This window comes from Schistocerca gregaria, unplaced genomic scaffold (genome assembly GCF_023897955.1).
Source record: "Schistocerca gregaria isolate iqSchGreg1 unplaced genomic scaffold, iqSchGreg1.2 ptg001134l, whole genome shotgun sequence".
Lineage (NCBI taxonomy): Eukaryota > Metazoa > Arthropoda > Insecta > Orthoptera > Acrididae > Schistocerca > Schistocerca gregaria.
The window spans coordinates 42963-56848 of NW_026062466.1; the positions used below are offsets into that span (position 1 = coordinate 42963).

Sequence of the window (13886 nt, forward strand, 5' to 3'; positions counted from 1 at the left end):
GCAGCTCTTGTGACGCGCGTGTTGTGTAGGTAGCGTGGCCGAGCGGTCTAAGGCGCTGGTATCAGGCACCAGTCTCTTTGGAGGCGTGGGTTCCAAACCCACAGGTGCCAAACGTGTAATGTTGCCTGTGTCGTAGACAGCTGCACTCATTGCCCGCAAAGAAAACGGCACAACAAGGCGTGAGCGTCTGTTTCGTGAATTGTCGTAGAACAGTGCGTGGTGCAACGACAGGATTTGTAGGCGCCTTTTGCTCTCATCATTGCTGGCGTTCGTCTCCACGAAATGCGTCCGGAGCACGCCGCTCTATAACGCGAGAGAGTGGATTTTTTTACACTTGTCGTCGATTAACCGTGGGTTGCTGCTGCGTTCGCTGGAGGAGCGCTGCCGTCGTTATCCGGTGTGGTCTAGTGGCTAGGATACCTGGCTCTCACCCAGGAGGCCCGGGTTCGATTCCCGGTACCGGAAGTGCGCGTTTTTGTTGCTCCTCTTATGCGACTTGTCTCGACTTTGCTCGACTGACGCTACGCTGACGCGTGCACAAAGCCACGTTAAGTATGATTCGTTGCAACACCTGACGGCGAGAGAGATGGGCGTCTATCCACTTGTTATCCAGCCACATACCGGTACCTGTTGTCAAGAGGCTTGGAGGTCTGCAACACATTGCCACGGAGGTGGATGCAGCTAACCACTGTAGTTAGTGTACTGACAGCGCAGGCACGTTCATTAGCTCGCATGCATGTGATGGAGACCGTGTCTGCCACTGCTGTGGCGTACACCTTGGCCTAGGCTTAGGCTTTGCTGTGTATCGACACTTGCATTCCAGCCAGCTGCTTCCGTGGGCGCCTCCGTGGCCATGGCCGTGATCGTCTAGTGGTTAGGACATTGCGTTGTGGCCGCAATAACCCAGGTTCGAATCCTGGTCACGGCAATTTTTGAAAGTTTCTCCTTGCTGCCGTTGCATTGACGATAGTGCACGAGTACCCGAAATCACAGTGCTTCCTTGGTTTTTCACTCGTGTTCCGCAGGCCGCAGTCCGTACTACCACTTCATCACAAGTGCAACCTTCTTGAGCTCACATATGTCTGTTACATGGAACATTCTAGCTCCGCCCGACAGGTACAGCTATGATACTTTAGTGGTTACGGAAAGCCCAGGTTTCGAAACATGGTCACGGCACGAAAACGTCTCTTGATGCTGTCTCCTTAACTGCGACAGCTACAGACAAGTGGCGTCGCTACCATACGGCGGGCACGGCACTTTCTTGTTGTGGATGGCCTAAAGAGATGCTTCCAGTGGACATGGCACGGCGATTGCCAAGATACTTCCATTTCGAAGTGACCTTTGTAGTACAAATGAAACGTTTTGCCGCTGCTGCTCCAACGGTAACGTGGCCGAGCGGTCTAAGGCGCTGGTTTTAGGCACCAGTCTCTTCGGAGGCGTGGGTTCGAATCCCACCGTTGCCAATTTTGACGTCTCATTTTTGTGCCGATGCGGTGTGTTCTCGTGGGGTAGGACGCAGCTCTTGTGACGCGCGTGTTGTGTAGGTAGCGTGGCCGAGCGGTCTAAGGCGCTGGTATCAGGCACCAGTCTCTTTGGAGGCGTGGGTTCCAAACCCACAGGTGCCAAACGTGTAATGTTGCCTGTGTCGTAGACAGCTGCACTCATTGCCCGCAAAGAAAACGGCACAACAAGGCGTGAGCGTCTGTTTCGTGAATTGTCGTAGAACAGTGCGTGGTGCAACGACAGGATTTGTAGGCGCCTTTTGCTCTCATCATTGCTGGCGTTCGTCTCCACGAAATGCGTCCGGAGCACGCCGCTCTATAACGCGAGAGAGTGGATTTTTTTACACTTGTCGTCGATTAACCGTGGGTTGCTGCTGCGTTCGCTGGAGGAGCGCTGCCGTCGTTATCCGGTGTGGTCTAGTGGCTAGGATACCTGGCTCTCACCCAGGAGGCCCGGGTTCGATTCCCGGTACCGGAAGTGCGCGTTTTTGTTGCTCCTCTTATGCGACTTGTCTCGACTTTGCTCGACTGACGCTACGCTGACGCGTGCACAAAGCCACGTTAAGTATGATTCGTTGCAACACCTGACGGCGAGAGAGATGGGCGTCTATCCACTTGTTATCCAGCCACATACCGGTACCTGTTGTCAAGAGGCTTGGAGGTCTGCAACACATTGCCACGGAGGTGGATGCAGCTAACCACTGTAGTTAGTGTACTGACAGCGCAGGCACGTTCATTAGCTCGCATGCATGTGATGGAGACCGTGTCTGCCACTGCTGTGGCGTACACCTTGGCCTAGGCTTAGGCTTTGCTGTGTATCGACACTTGCATTCCAGCCAGCTGCTTCCGTGGGCGCCTCCGTGGCCATGGCCGTGATCGTCTAGTGGTTAGGACATTGCGTTGTGGCCGCAATAACCCAGGTTCGAATCCTGGTCACGGCAATTTTTGAAAGTTTCTCCTTGCTGCCGTTGCATTGACGATAGTGCACGAGTACCCGAAATCACAGTGCTTCCTTGGTTTTTCACTCGTGTTCCGCAGGCCGCAGTCCGTACTACCACTTCATCACAAGTGCAACCTTCTTGAGCTCACATATGTCTGTTACATGGAACATTCTAGCTCCGCCCGACAGGTACAGCTATGATACTTTAGTGGTTACGGAAAGCCCAGGTTTCGAAACATGGTCACGGCACGAAAACGTCTCTTGATGCTGTCTCCTTAACTGCGACAGCTACAGACAAGTGGCGTCGCTACCATACGGCGGGCACGGCACTTTCTTGTTGTGGATGGCCTAAAGAGATGCTTCCAGTGGACATGGCACGGCGATTGCCAAGATACTTCCATTTCGAAGTGACCTTTGTAGTACAAATGAAACGTTTTGCCGCTGCTGCTCCAACGGTAACGTGGCCGAGCGGTCTAAGGCGCTGGTTTTAGGCACCAGTCTCTTCGGAGGCGTGGGTTCGAATCCCACCGTTGCCAATTTTGACGTCTCATTTTTGTGCCGATGCGGTGTGTTCTCGTGGGGTAGGACGCAGCTCTTGTGACGCGCGTGTTGTGTAGGTAGCGTGGCCGAGCGGTCTAAGGCGCTGGTATCAGGCACCAGTCTCTTTGGAGGCGTGGGTTCCAAACCCACAGGTGCCAAACGTGTAATGTTGCCTGTGTCGTAGACAGCTGCACTCATTGCCCGCAAAGAAAACGGCACAACAAGGCGTGAGCGTCTGTTTCGTGAATTGTCGTAGAACAGTGCGTGGTGCAACGACAGGATTTGTAGGCGCCTTTTGCTCTCATCATTGCTGGCGTTCGTCTCCACGAAATGCGTCCGGAGCACGCCGCTCTATAACGCGAGAGAGTGGATTTTTTTACACTTGTCGTCGATTAACCGTGGGTTGCTGCTGCGTTCGCTGGAGGAGCGCTGCCGTCGTTATCCGGTGTGGTCTAGTGGCTAGGATACCTGGCTCTCACCCAGGAGGCCCGGGTTCGATTCCCGGTACCGGAAGTGCGCGTTTTTGTTGCTCCTCTTATGCGACTTGTCTCGACTTTGCTCGACTGACGCTACGCTGACGCGTGCACAAAGCCACGTTAAGTATGATTCGTTGCAACACCTGACGGCGAGAGAGATGGGCGTCTATCCACTTGTTATCCAGCCACATACCGGTACCTGTTGTCAAGAGGCTTGGAGGTCTGCAACACATTGCCACGGAGGTGGATGCAGCTAACCACTGTAGTTAGTGTACTGACAGCGCAGGCACGTTCATTAGCTCGCATGCATGTGATGGAGACCGTGTCTGCCACTGCTGTGGCGTACACCTTGGCCTAGGCTTAGGCTTTGCTGTGTATCGACACTTGCATTCCAGCCAGCTGCTTCCGTGGGCGCCTCCGTGGCCATGGCCGTGATCGTCTAGTGGTTAGGACATTGCGTTGTGGCCGCAATAACCCAGGTTCGAATCCTGGTCACGGCAATTTTTGAAAGTTTCTCCTTGCTGCCGTTGCATTGACGATAGTGCACGAGTACCCGAAATCACAGTGCTTCCTTGGTTTTTCACTCGTGTTCCGCAGGCCGCAGTCCGTACTACCACTTCATCACAAGTGCAACCTTCTTGAGCTCACATATGTCTGTTACATGGAACATTCTAGCTCCGCCCGACAGGTACAGCTATGATACTTTAGTGGTTACGGAAAGCCCAGGTTTCGAAACATGGTCACGGCACGAAAACGTCTCTTGATGCTGTCTCCTTAACTGCGACAGCTACAGACAAGTGGCGTCGCTACCATACGGCGGGCACGGCACTTTCTTGTTGTGGATGGCCTAAAGAGATGCTTCCAGTGGACATGGCACGGCGATTGCCAAGATACTTCCATTTCGAAGTGACCTTTGTAGTACAAATGAAACGTTTTGCCGCTGCTGCTCCAACGGTAACGTGGCCGAGCGGTCTAAGGCGCTGGTTTTAGGCACCAGTCTCTTCGGAGGCGTGGGTTCGAATCCCACCGTTGCCAATTTTGACGTCTCATTTTTGTGCCGATGCGGTGTGTTCTCGTGGGGTAGGACGCAGCTCTTGTGACGCGCGTGTTGTGTAGGTAGCGTGGCCGAGCGGTCTAAGGCGCTGGTATCAGGCACCAGTCTCTTTGGAGGCGTGGGTTCCAAACCCACAGGTGCCAAACGTGTAATGTTGCCTGTGTCGTAGACAGCTGCACTCATTGCCCGCAAAGAAAACGGCACAACAAGGCGTGAGCGTCTGTTTCGTGAATTGTCGTAGAACAGTGCGTGGTGCAACGACAGGATTTGTAGGCGCCTTTTGCTCTCATCATTGCTGGCGTTCGTCTCCACGAAATGCGTCCGGAGCACGCCGCTCTATAACGCGAGAGAGTGGATTTTTTTACACTTGTCGTCGATTAACCGTGGGTTGCTGCTGCGTTCGCTGGAGGAGCGCTGCCGTCGTTATCCGGTGTGGTCTAGTGGCTAGGATACCTGGCTCTCACCCAGGAGGCCCGGGTTCGATTCCCGGTACCGGAAGTGCGCGTTTTTGTTGCTCCTCTTATGCGACTTGTCTCGACTTTGCTCGACTGACGCTACGCTGACGCGTGCACAAAGCCACGTTAAGTATGATTCGTTGCAACACCTGACGGCGAGAGAGATGGGCGTCTATCCACTTGTTATCCAGCCACATACCGGTACCTGTTGTCAAGAGGCTTGGAGGTCTGCAACACATTGCCACGGAGGTGGATGCAGCTAACCACTGTAGTTAGTGTACTGACAGCGCAGGCACGTTCATTAGCTCGCATGCATGTGATGGAGACCGTGTCTGCCACTGCTGTGGCGTACACCTTGGCCTAGGCTTAGGCTTTGCTGTGTATCGACACTTGCATTCCAGCCAGCTGCTTCCGTGGGCGCCTCCGTGGCCATGGCCGTGATCGTCTAGTGGTTAGGACATTGCGTTGTGGCCGCAATAACCCAGGTTCGAATCCTGGTCACGGCAATTTTTGAAAGTTTCTCCTTGCTGCCGTTGCATTGACGATAGTGCACGAGTACCCGAAATCACAGTGCTTCCTTGGTTTTTCACTCGTGTTCCGCAGGCCGCAGTCCGTACTACCACTTCATCACAAGTGCAACCTTCTTGAGCTCACATATGTCTGTTACATGGAACATTCTAGCTCCGCCCGACAGGTACAGCTATGATACTTTAGTGGTTACGGAAAGCCCAGGTTTCGAAACATGGTCACGGCACGAAAACGTCTCTTGATGCTGTCTCCTTAACTGCGACAGCTACAGACAAGTGGCGTCGCTACCATACGGCGGGCACGGCACTTTCTTGTTGTGGATGGCCTAAAGAGATGCTTCCAGTGGACATGGCACGGCGATTGCCAAGATACTTCCATTTCGAAGTGACCTTTGTAGTACAAATGAAACGTTTTGCCGCTGCTGCTCCAACGGTAACGTGGCCGAGCGGTCTAAGGCGCTGGTTTTAGGCACCAGTCTCTTCGGAGGCGTGGGTTCGAATCCCACCGTTGCCAATTTTGACGTCTCATTTTTGTGCCGATGCGGTGTGTTCTCGTGGGGTAGGACGCAGCTCTTGTGACGCGCGTGTTGTGTAGGTAGCGTGGCCGAGCGGTCTAAGGCGCTGGTATCAGGCACCAGTCTCTTTGGAGGCGTGGGTTCCAAACCCACAGGTGCCAAACGTGTAATGTTGCCTGTGTCGTAGACAGCTGCACTCATTGCCCGCAAAGAAAACGGCACAACAAGGCGTGAGCGTCTGTTTCGTGAATTGTCGTAGAACAGTGCGTGGTGCAACGACAGGATTTGTAGGCGCCTTTTGCTCTCATCATTGCTGGCGTTCGTCTCCACGAAATGCGTCCGGAGCACGCCGCTCTATAACGCGAGAGAGTGGATTTTTTTACACTTGTCGTCGATTAACCGTGGGTTGCTGCTGCGTTCGCTGGAGGAGCGCTGCCGTCGTTATCCGGTGTGGTCTAGTGGCTAGGATACCTGGCTCTCACCCAGGAGGCCCGGGTTCGATTCCCGGTACCGGAAGTGCGCGTTTTTGTTGCTCCTCTTATGCGACTTGTCTCGACTTTGCTCGACTGACGCTACGCTGACGCGTGCACAAAGCCACGTTAAGTATGATTCGTTGCAACACCTGACGGCGAGAGAGATGGGCGTCTATCCACTTGTTATCCAGCCACATACCGGTACCTGTTGTCAAGAGGCTTGGAGGTCTGCAACACATTGCCACGGAGGTGGATGCAGCTAACCACTGTAGTTAGTGTACTGACAGCGCAGGCACGTTCATTAGCTCGCATGCATGTGATGGAGACCGTGTCTGCCACTGCTGTGGCGTACACCTTGGCCTAGGCTTAGGCTTTGCTGTGTATCGACACTTGCATTCCAGCCAGCTGCTTCCGTGGGCGCCTCCGTGGCCATGGCCGTGATCGTCTAGTGGTTAGGACATTGCGTTGTGGCCGCAATAACCCAGGTTCGAATCCTGGTCACGGCAATTTTTGAAAGTTTCTCCTTGCTGCCGTTGCATTGACGATAGTGCACGAGTACCCGAAATCACAGTGCTTCCTTGGTTTTTCACTCGTGTTCCGCAGGCCGCAGTCCGTACTACCACTTCATCACAAGTGCAACCTTCTTGAGCTCACATATGTCTGTTACATGGAACATTCTAGCTCCGCCCGACAGGTACAGCTATGATACTTTAGTGGTTACGGAAAGCCCAGGTTTCGAAACATGGTCACGGCACGAAAACGTCTCTTGATGCTGTCTCCTTAACTGCGACAGCTACAGACAAGTGGCGTCGCTACCATACGGCGGGCACGGCACTTTCTTGTTGTGGATGGCCTAAAGAGATGCTTCCAGTGGACATGGCACGGCGATTGCCAAGATACTTCCATTTCGAAGTGACCTTTGTAGTACAAATGAAACGTTTTGCCGCTGCTGCTCCAACGGTAACGTGGCCGAGCGGTCTAAGGCGCTGGTTTTAGGCACCAGTCTCTTCGGAGGCGTGGGTTCGAATCCCACCGTTGCCAATTTTGACGTCTCATTTTTGTGCCGATGCGGTGTGTTCTCGTGGGGTAGGACGCAGCTCTTGTGACGCGCGTGTTGTGTAGGTAGCGTGGCCGAGCGGTCTAAGGCGCTGGTATCAGGCACCAGTCTCTTTGGAGGCGTGGGTTCCAAACCCACAGGTGCCAAACGTGTAATGTTGCCTGTGTCGTAGACAGCTGCACTCATTGCCCGCAAAGAAAACGGCACAACAAGGCGTGAGCGTCTGTTTCGTGAATTGTCGTAGAACAGTGCGTGGTGCAACGACAGGATTTGTAGGCGCCTTTTGCTCTCATCATTGCTGGCGTTCGTCTCCACGAAATGCGTCCGGAGCACGCCGCTCTATAACGCGAGAGAGTGGATTTTTTTACACTTGTCGTCGATTAACCGTGGGTTGCTGCTGCGTTCGCTGGAGGAGCGCTGCCGTCGTTATCCGGTGTGGTCTAGTGGCTAGGATACCTGGCTCTCACCCAGGAGGCCCGGGTTCGATTCCCGGTACCGGAAGTGCGCGTTTTTGTTGCTCCTCTTATGCGACTTGTCTCGACTTTGCTCGACTGACGCTACGCTGACGCGTGCACAAAGCCACGTTAAGTATGATTCGTTGCAACACCTGACGGCGAGAGAGATGGGCGTCTATCCACTTGTTATCCAGCCACATACCGGTACCTGTTGTCAAGAGGCTTGGAGGTCTGCAACACATTGCCACGGAGGTGGATGCAGCTAACCACTGTAGTTAGTGTACTGACAGCGCAGGCACGTTCATTAGCTCGCATGCATGTGATGGAGACCGTGTCTGCCACTGCTGTGGCGTACACCTTGGCCTAGGCTTAGGCTTTGCTGTGTATCGACACTTGCATTCCAGCCAGCTGCTTCCGTGGGCGCCTCCGTGGCCATGGCCGTGATCGTCTAGTGGTTAGGACATTGCGTTGTGGCCGCAATAACCCAGGTTCGAATCCTGGTCACGGCAATTTTTGAAAGTTTCTCCTTGCTGCCGTTGCATTGACGATAGTGCACGAGTACCCGAAATCACAGTGCTTCCTTGGTTTTTCACTCGTGTTCCGCAGGCCGCAGTCCGTACTACCACTTCATCACAAGTGCAACCTTCTTGAGCTCACATATGTCTGTTACATGGAACATTCTAGCTCCGCCCGACAGGTACAGCTATGATACTTTAGTGGTTACGGAAAGCCCAGGTTTCGAAACATGGTCACGGCACGAAAACGTCTCTTGATGCTGTCTCCTTAACTGCGACAGCTACAGACAAGTGGCGTCGCTACCATACGGCGGGCACGGCACTTTCTTGTTGTGGATGGCCTAAAGAGATGCTTCCAGTGGACATGGCACGGCGATTGCCAAGATACTTCCATTTCGAAGTGACCTTTGTAGTACAAATGAAACGTTTTGCCGCTGCTGCTCCAACGGTAACGTGGCCGAGCGGTCTAAGGCGCTGGTTTTAGGCACCAGTCTCTTCGGAGGCGTGGGTTCGAATCCCACCGTTGCCAATTTTGACGTCTCATTTTTGTGCCGATGCGGTGTGTGTTCTCGTGGGGTAGGACGCAGCTCTTGTGACGCGCGTGTTGTGTAGGTAGCGTGGCCGAGCGGTCTAAGGCGCTGGTATCAGGCACCAGTCTCTTTGGAGGCGTGGGTTCCAAACCCACAGGTGCCAAACGTGTAATGTTGCCTGTGTCGTAGACAGCTGCACTCATTGCCCGCAAAGAAAACGGCACAACAAGGCGTGAGCGTCTGTTTCGTGAATTGTCGTAGAACAGTGCGTGGTGCAACGACAGGATTTGTAGGCGCCTTTTGCTCTCATCATTGCTGGCGTTCGTCTCCACGAAATGCGTCCGGAGCACGCCGCTCTATAACGCGAGAGAGTGGATTTTTTTACACTTGTCGTCGATTAACCGTGGGTTGCTGCTGCGTTCGCTGGAGGAGCGCTGCCGTCGTTATCCGGTGTGGTCTAGTGGCTAGGATACCTGGCTCTCACCCAGGAGGCCCGGGTTCGATTCCCGGTACCGGAAGTGCGCGTTTTTGTTGCTCCTCTTATGCGACTTGTCTCGACTTTGCTCGACTGACGCTACGCTGACGCGTGCACAAAGCCACGTTAAGTATGATTCGTTGCAACACCTGACGGCGAGAGAGATGGGCGTCTATCCACTTGTTATCCAGCCACATACCGGTACCTGTTGTCAAGAGGCTTGGAGGTCTGCAACACATTGCCACGGAGGTGGATGCAGCTAACCACTGTAGTTAGTGTACTGACAGCGCAGGCACGTTCATTAGCTCGCATGCATGTGATGGAGACCGTGTCTGCCACTGCTGTGGCGTACACCTTGGCCTAGGCTTAGGCTTTGCTGTGTATCGACACTTGCATTCCAGCCAGCTGCTTCCGTGGGCGCCTCCGTGGCCATGGCCGTGATCGTCTAGTGGTTAGGACATTGCGTTGTGGCCGCAATAACCCAGGTTCGAATCCTGGTCACGGCAATTTTTGAAAGTTTCTCCTTGCTGCCGTTGCATTGACGATAGTGCACGAGTACCCGAAATCACAGTGCTTCCTTGGTTTTTCACTCGTGTTCCGCAGGCCGCAGTCCGTACTACCACTTCATCACAAGTGCAACCTTCTTGAGCTCACATATGTCTGTTACATGGAACATTCTAGCTCCGCCCGACAGGTACAGCTATGATACTTTAGTGGTTACGGAAAGCCCAGGTTTCGAAACATGGTCACGGCACGAAAACGTCTCTTGATGCTGTCTCCTTAACTGCGACAGCTACAGACAAGTGGCGTCGCTACCATACGGCGGGCACGGCACTTTCTTGTTGTGGATGGCCTAAAGAGATGCTTCCAGTGGACATGGCACGGCGATTGCCAAGATACTTCCATTTCGAAGTGACCTTTGTAGTACAAATGAAACGTTTTGCCGCTGCTGCTCCAACGGTAACGTGGCCGAGCGGTCTAAGGCGCTGGTTTTAGGCACCAGTCTCTTCGGAGGCGTGGGTTCGAATCCCACCGTTGCCAATTTTGACGTCTCATTTTTGTGCCGATGCGGTGTGTTCTCGTGGGGTAGGACGCAGCTCTTGTGACGCGCGTGTTGTGTAGGTAGCGTGGCCGAGCGGTCTAAGGCGCTGGTATCAGGCACCAGTCTCTTTGGAGGCGTGGGTTCCAAACCCACAGGTGCCAAACGTGTAATGTTGCCTGTGTCGTAGACAGCTGCACTCATTGCCCGCAAAGAAAACGGCACAACAAGGCGTGAGCGTCTGTTTCGTGAATTGTCGTAGAACAGTGCGTGGTGCAACGACAGGATTTGTAGGCGCCTTTTGCTCTCATCATTGCTGGCGTTCGTCTCCACGAAATGCGTCCGGAGCACGCCGCTCTATAACGCGAGAGAGTGGATTTTTTTACACTTGTCGTCGATTAACCGTGGGTTGCTGCTGCGTTCGCTGGAGGAGCGCTGCCGTCGTTATCCGGTGTGGTCTAGTGGCTAGGATACCTGGCTCTCACCCAGGAGGCCCGGGTTCGATTCCCGGTACCGGAAGTGCGCGTTTTTGTTGCTCCTCTTATGCGACTTGTCTCGACTTTGCTCGACTGACGCTACGCTGACGCGTGCACAAAGCCACGTTAAGTATGATTCGTTGCAACACCTGACGGCGAGAGAGATGGGCGTCTATCCACTTGTTATCCAGCCACATACCGGTACCTGTTGTCAAGAGGCTTGGAGGTCTGCAACACATTGCCACGGAGGTGGATGCAGCTAACCACTGTAGTTAGTGTACTGACAGCGCAGGCACGTTCATTAGCTCGCATGCATGTGATGGAGACCGTGTCTGCCACTGCTGTGGCGTACACCTTGGCCTAGGCTTAGGCTTTGCTGTGTATCGACACTTGCATTCCAGCCAGCTGCTTCCGTGGGCGCCTCCGTGGCCATGGCCGTGATCGTCTAGTGGTTAGGACATTGCGTTGTGGCCGCAATAACCCAGGTTCGAATCCTGGTCACGGCAATTTTTGAAAGTTTCTCCTTGCTGCCGTTGCATTGACGATAGTGCACGAGTACCCGAAATCACAGTGCTTCCTTGGTTTTTCACTCGTGTTCCGCAGGCCGCAGTCCGTACTACCACTTCATCACAAGTGCAACCTTCTTGAGCTCACATATGTCTGTTACATGGAACATTCTAGCTCCGCCCGACAGGTACAGCTATGATACTTTAGTGGTTACGGAAAGCCCAGGTTTCGAAACATGGTCACGGCACGAAAACGTCTCTTGATGCTGTCTCCTTAACTGCGACAGCTACAGACAAGTGGCGTCGCTACCATACGGCGGGCACGGCACTTTCTTGTTGTGGATGGCCTAAAGAGATGCTTCCAGTGGACATGGCACGGCGATTGCCAAGATACTTCCATTTCGAAGTGACCTTTGTAGTACAAATGAAACGTTTTGCCGCTGCTGCTCCAACGGTAACGTGGCCGAGCGGTCTAAGGCGCTGGTTTTAGGCACCAGTCTCTTCGGAGGCGTGGGTTCGAATCCCACCGTTGCCAATTTTGACGTCTCATTTTTGTGCCGATGCGGTGTGTTCTCGTGGGGTAGGACGCAGCTCTTGTGACGCGCGTGTTGTGTAGGTAGCGTGGCCGAGCGGTCTAAGGCGCTGGTATCAGGCACCAGTCTCTTTGGAGGCGTGGGTTCCAAACCCACAGGTGCCAAACGTGTAATGTTGCCTGTGTCGTAGACAGCTGCACTCATTGCCCGCAAAGAAAACGGCACAACAAGGCGTGAGCGTCTGTTTCGTGAATTGTCGTAGAACAGTGCGTGGTGCAACGACAGGATTTGTAGGCGCCTTTTGCTCTCATCATTGCTGGCGTTCGTCTCCACGAAATGCGTCCGGAGCACGCCGCTCTATAACGCGAGAGAGTGGATTTTTTTACACTTGTCGTCGATTAACCGTGGGTTGCTGCTGCGTTCGCTGGAGGAGCGCTGCCGTCGTTATCCGGTGTGGTCTAGTGGCTAGGATACCTGGCTCTCACCCAGGAGGCCCGGGTTCGATTCCCGGTACCGGAAGTGCGCGTTTTTGTTGCTCCTCTTATGCGACTTGTCTCGACTTTGCTCGACTGACGCTACGCTGACGCGTGCACAAAGCCACGTTAAGTATGATTCGTTGCAACACCTGACGGCGAGAGAGATGGGCGTCTATCCACTTGTTATCCAGCCACATACCGGTACCTGTTGTCAAGAGGCTTGGAGGTCTGCAACACATTGCCACGGAGGTGGATGCAGCTAACCACTGTAGTTAGTGTACTGACAGCGCAGGCACGTTCATTAGCTCGCATGCATGTGATGGAGACCGTGTCTGCCACTGCTGTGGCGTACACCTTGGCCTAGGCTTAGGCTTTGCTGTGTATCGACACTTGCATTCCAGCCAGCTGCTTCCGTGGGCGCCTCCGTGGCCATGGCCGTGATCGTCTAGTGGTTAGGACATTGCGTTGTGGCCGCAATAACCCAGGTTCGAATCCTGGTCACGGCAATTTTTGAAAGTTTCTCCTTGCTGCCGTTGCATTGACGATAGTGCACGAGTACCCGAAATCACAGTGCTTCCTTGGTTTTTCACTCGTGTTCCGCAGGCCGCAGTCCGTACTACCACTTCATCACAAGTGCAACCTTCTTGAGCTCACATATGTCTGTTACATGGAACATTCTAGCTCCGCCCGACAGGTACAGCTATGATACTTTAGTGGTTACGGAAAGCCCAGGTTTCGAAACATGGTCACGGCACGAAAACGTCTCTTGATGCTGTCTCCTTAACTGCGACAGCTACAGACAAGTGGCGTCGCTACCATACGGCGGGCACGGCACTTTCTTGTTGTGGATGGCCTAAAGAGATGCTTCCAGTGGACATGGCACGGCGATTGCCAAGATACTTCCATTTCGAAGTGACCTTTGTAGTACAAATGAAACGTTTTGCCGCTGCTGCTCCAACGGTAACGTGGCCGAGCGGTCTAAGGCGCTGGTTTTAGGCACCAGTCTCTTCGGAGGCGTGGGTTCGAATCCCACCGTTGCCAATTTTGACGTCTCATTTTTGTGCCGATGCGGTGTGTTCTCGTGGGGTAGGACGCAGCTCTTGTGACGCGCGTGTTGTGTAGGTAGCGTGGCCGAGCGGTCTAAGGCGCTGGTATCAGGCACCAGTCTCTTTGGAGGCGTGGGTTCCAAACCCACAGGTGCCAAACGTGTAATGTTGCCTGTGTCGTAGACAGCTGCACTCATTGCCCGCAAAGAAAACGGCACAACAAGGCGTGAGCGTCTGTTTCGTGAATTGTCGTAGAACAGTGCGTGGTGCAACGACAGGATTTGTAGGCGCCTTTT

The 13886-nt window shown here is 53.8% G+C and overlaps 27 non-coding genes across 27 annotated transcripts; all 27 read left to right on the plus strand.

The window, feature by feature from the left end:
- Window positions 1-393: 393 nt before the first annotated feature.
- Trnae-cuc (transfer RNA glutamic acid (anticodon CUC)) lies at window positions 394-465 on the plus strand. The gene has a single exon. It is a non-coding gene; the product is annotated as a tRNA-Glu (tRNA).
- A 391-nt stretch (window positions 466-856) lies between these two features.
- On the plus strand, window positions 857-928 carry Trnah-gug (transfer RNA histidin (anticodon GUG)). Its single transcript has one exon. It is a non-coding gene; the product is annotated as a tRNA-His (tRNA).
- Window positions 929-1381: 453 nt separating this feature from the next.
- On the plus strand, window positions 1382-1463 carry Trnal-uag (transfer RNA leucine (anticodon UAG)). The gene has a single exon. It is a non-coding gene; the product is annotated as a tRNA-Leu (tRNA).
- A 445-nt stretch (window positions 1464-1908) lies between these two features.
- Trnae-cuc (transfer RNA glutamic acid (anticodon CUC)) lies at window positions 1909-1980 on the plus strand. Its single transcript has one exon. It is a non-coding gene; the product is annotated as a tRNA-Glu (tRNA).
- A 391-nt stretch (window positions 1981-2371) lies between these two features.
- Window positions 2372-2443, plus strand: Trnah-gug (transfer RNA histidin (anticodon GUG)). Its single transcript has one exon. It is a non-coding gene; the product is annotated as a tRNA-His (tRNA).
- A 453-nt stretch (window positions 2444-2896) lies between these two features.
- Window positions 2897-2978, plus strand: Trnal-uag (transfer RNA leucine (anticodon UAG)). The gene has a single exon. It is a non-coding gene; the product is annotated as a tRNA-Leu (tRNA).
- A 445-nt stretch (window positions 2979-3423) lies between these two features.
- Trnae-cuc (transfer RNA glutamic acid (anticodon CUC)) lies at window positions 3424-3495 on the plus strand. The gene has a single exon. It is a non-coding gene; the product is annotated as a tRNA-Glu (tRNA).
- Window positions 3496-3886: 391 nt separating this feature from the next.
- Trnah-gug (transfer RNA histidin (anticodon GUG)) lies at window positions 3887-3958 on the plus strand. The gene has a single exon. It is a non-coding gene; the product is annotated as a tRNA-His (tRNA).
- A 453-nt stretch (window positions 3959-4411) lies between these two features.
- On the plus strand, window positions 4412-4493 carry Trnal-uag (transfer RNA leucine (anticodon UAG)). The gene has a single exon. It is a non-coding gene; the product is annotated as a tRNA-Leu (tRNA).
- A 445-nt stretch (window positions 4494-4938) lies between these two features.
- On the plus strand, window positions 4939-5010 carry Trnae-cuc (transfer RNA glutamic acid (anticodon CUC)). The gene has a single exon. It is a non-coding gene; the product is annotated as a tRNA-Glu (tRNA).
- Window positions 5011-5401: 391 nt separating this feature from the next.
- On the plus strand, window positions 5402-5473 carry Trnah-gug (transfer RNA histidin (anticodon GUG)). The gene has a single exon. It is a non-coding gene; the product is annotated as a tRNA-His (tRNA).
- A 453-nt stretch (window positions 5474-5926) lies between these two features.
- Trnal-uag (transfer RNA leucine (anticodon UAG)) lies at window positions 5927-6008 on the plus strand. Its single transcript has one exon. It is a non-coding gene; the product is annotated as a tRNA-Leu (tRNA).
- Window positions 6009-6453: 445 nt separating this feature from the next.
- Window positions 6454-6525, plus strand: Trnae-cuc (transfer RNA glutamic acid (anticodon CUC)). Its single transcript has one exon. It is a non-coding gene; the product is annotated as a tRNA-Glu (tRNA).
- Window positions 6526-6916: 391 nt separating this feature from the next.
- On the plus strand, window positions 6917-6988 carry Trnah-gug (transfer RNA histidin (anticodon GUG)). The gene has a single exon. It is a non-coding gene; the product is annotated as a tRNA-His (tRNA).
- Window positions 6989-7441: 453 nt separating this feature from the next.
- On the plus strand, window positions 7442-7523 carry Trnal-uag (transfer RNA leucine (anticodon UAG)). Its single transcript has one exon. It is a non-coding gene; the product is annotated as a tRNA-Leu (tRNA).
- A 445-nt stretch (window positions 7524-7968) lies between these two features.
- On the plus strand, window positions 7969-8040 carry Trnae-cuc (transfer RNA glutamic acid (anticodon CUC)). Its single transcript has one exon. It is a non-coding gene; the product is annotated as a tRNA-Glu (tRNA).
- Window positions 8041-8431: 391 nt separating this feature from the next.
- Window positions 8432-8503, plus strand: Trnah-gug (transfer RNA histidin (anticodon GUG)). The gene has a single exon. It is a non-coding gene; the product is annotated as a tRNA-His (tRNA).
- A 453-nt stretch (window positions 8504-8956) lies between these two features.
- Trnal-uag (transfer RNA leucine (anticodon UAG)) lies at window positions 8957-9038 on the plus strand. Its single transcript has one exon. It is a non-coding gene; the product is annotated as a tRNA-Leu (tRNA).
- A 447-nt stretch (window positions 9039-9485) lies between these two features.
- Window positions 9486-9557, plus strand: Trnae-cuc (transfer RNA glutamic acid (anticodon CUC)). Its single transcript has one exon. It is a non-coding gene; the product is annotated as a tRNA-Glu (tRNA).
- Window positions 9558-9948: 391 nt separating this feature from the next.
- On the plus strand, window positions 9949-10020 carry Trnah-gug (transfer RNA histidin (anticodon GUG)). Its single transcript has one exon. It is a non-coding gene; the product is annotated as a tRNA-His (tRNA).
- A 453-nt stretch (window positions 10021-10473) lies between these two features.
- Trnal-uag (transfer RNA leucine (anticodon UAG)) lies at window positions 10474-10555 on the plus strand. The gene has a single exon. It is a non-coding gene; the product is annotated as a tRNA-Leu (tRNA).
- A 445-nt stretch (window positions 10556-11000) lies between these two features.
- Trnae-cuc (transfer RNA glutamic acid (anticodon CUC)) lies at window positions 11001-11072 on the plus strand. Its single transcript has one exon. It is a non-coding gene; the product is annotated as a tRNA-Glu (tRNA).
- A 391-nt stretch (window positions 11073-11463) lies between these two features.
- Trnah-gug (transfer RNA histidin (anticodon GUG)) lies at window positions 11464-11535 on the plus strand. Its single transcript has one exon. It is a non-coding gene; the product is annotated as a tRNA-His (tRNA).
- A 453-nt stretch (window positions 11536-11988) lies between these two features.
- Window positions 11989-12070, plus strand: Trnal-uag (transfer RNA leucine (anticodon UAG)). The gene has a single exon. It is a non-coding gene; the product is annotated as a tRNA-Leu (tRNA).
- A 445-nt stretch (window positions 12071-12515) lies between these two features.
- Window positions 12516-12587, plus strand: Trnae-cuc (transfer RNA glutamic acid (anticodon CUC)). The gene has a single exon. It is a non-coding gene; the product is annotated as a tRNA-Glu (tRNA).
- A 391-nt stretch (window positions 12588-12978) lies between these two features.
- On the plus strand, window positions 12979-13050 carry Trnah-gug (transfer RNA histidin (anticodon GUG)). The gene has a single exon. It is a non-coding gene; the product is annotated as a tRNA-His (tRNA).
- Window positions 13051-13503: 453 nt separating this feature from the next.
- On the plus strand, window positions 13504-13585 carry Trnal-uag (transfer RNA leucine (anticodon UAG)). The gene has a single exon. It is a non-coding gene; the product is annotated as a tRNA-Leu (tRNA).
- Window positions 13586-13886: the final 301 nt, after the last annotated feature.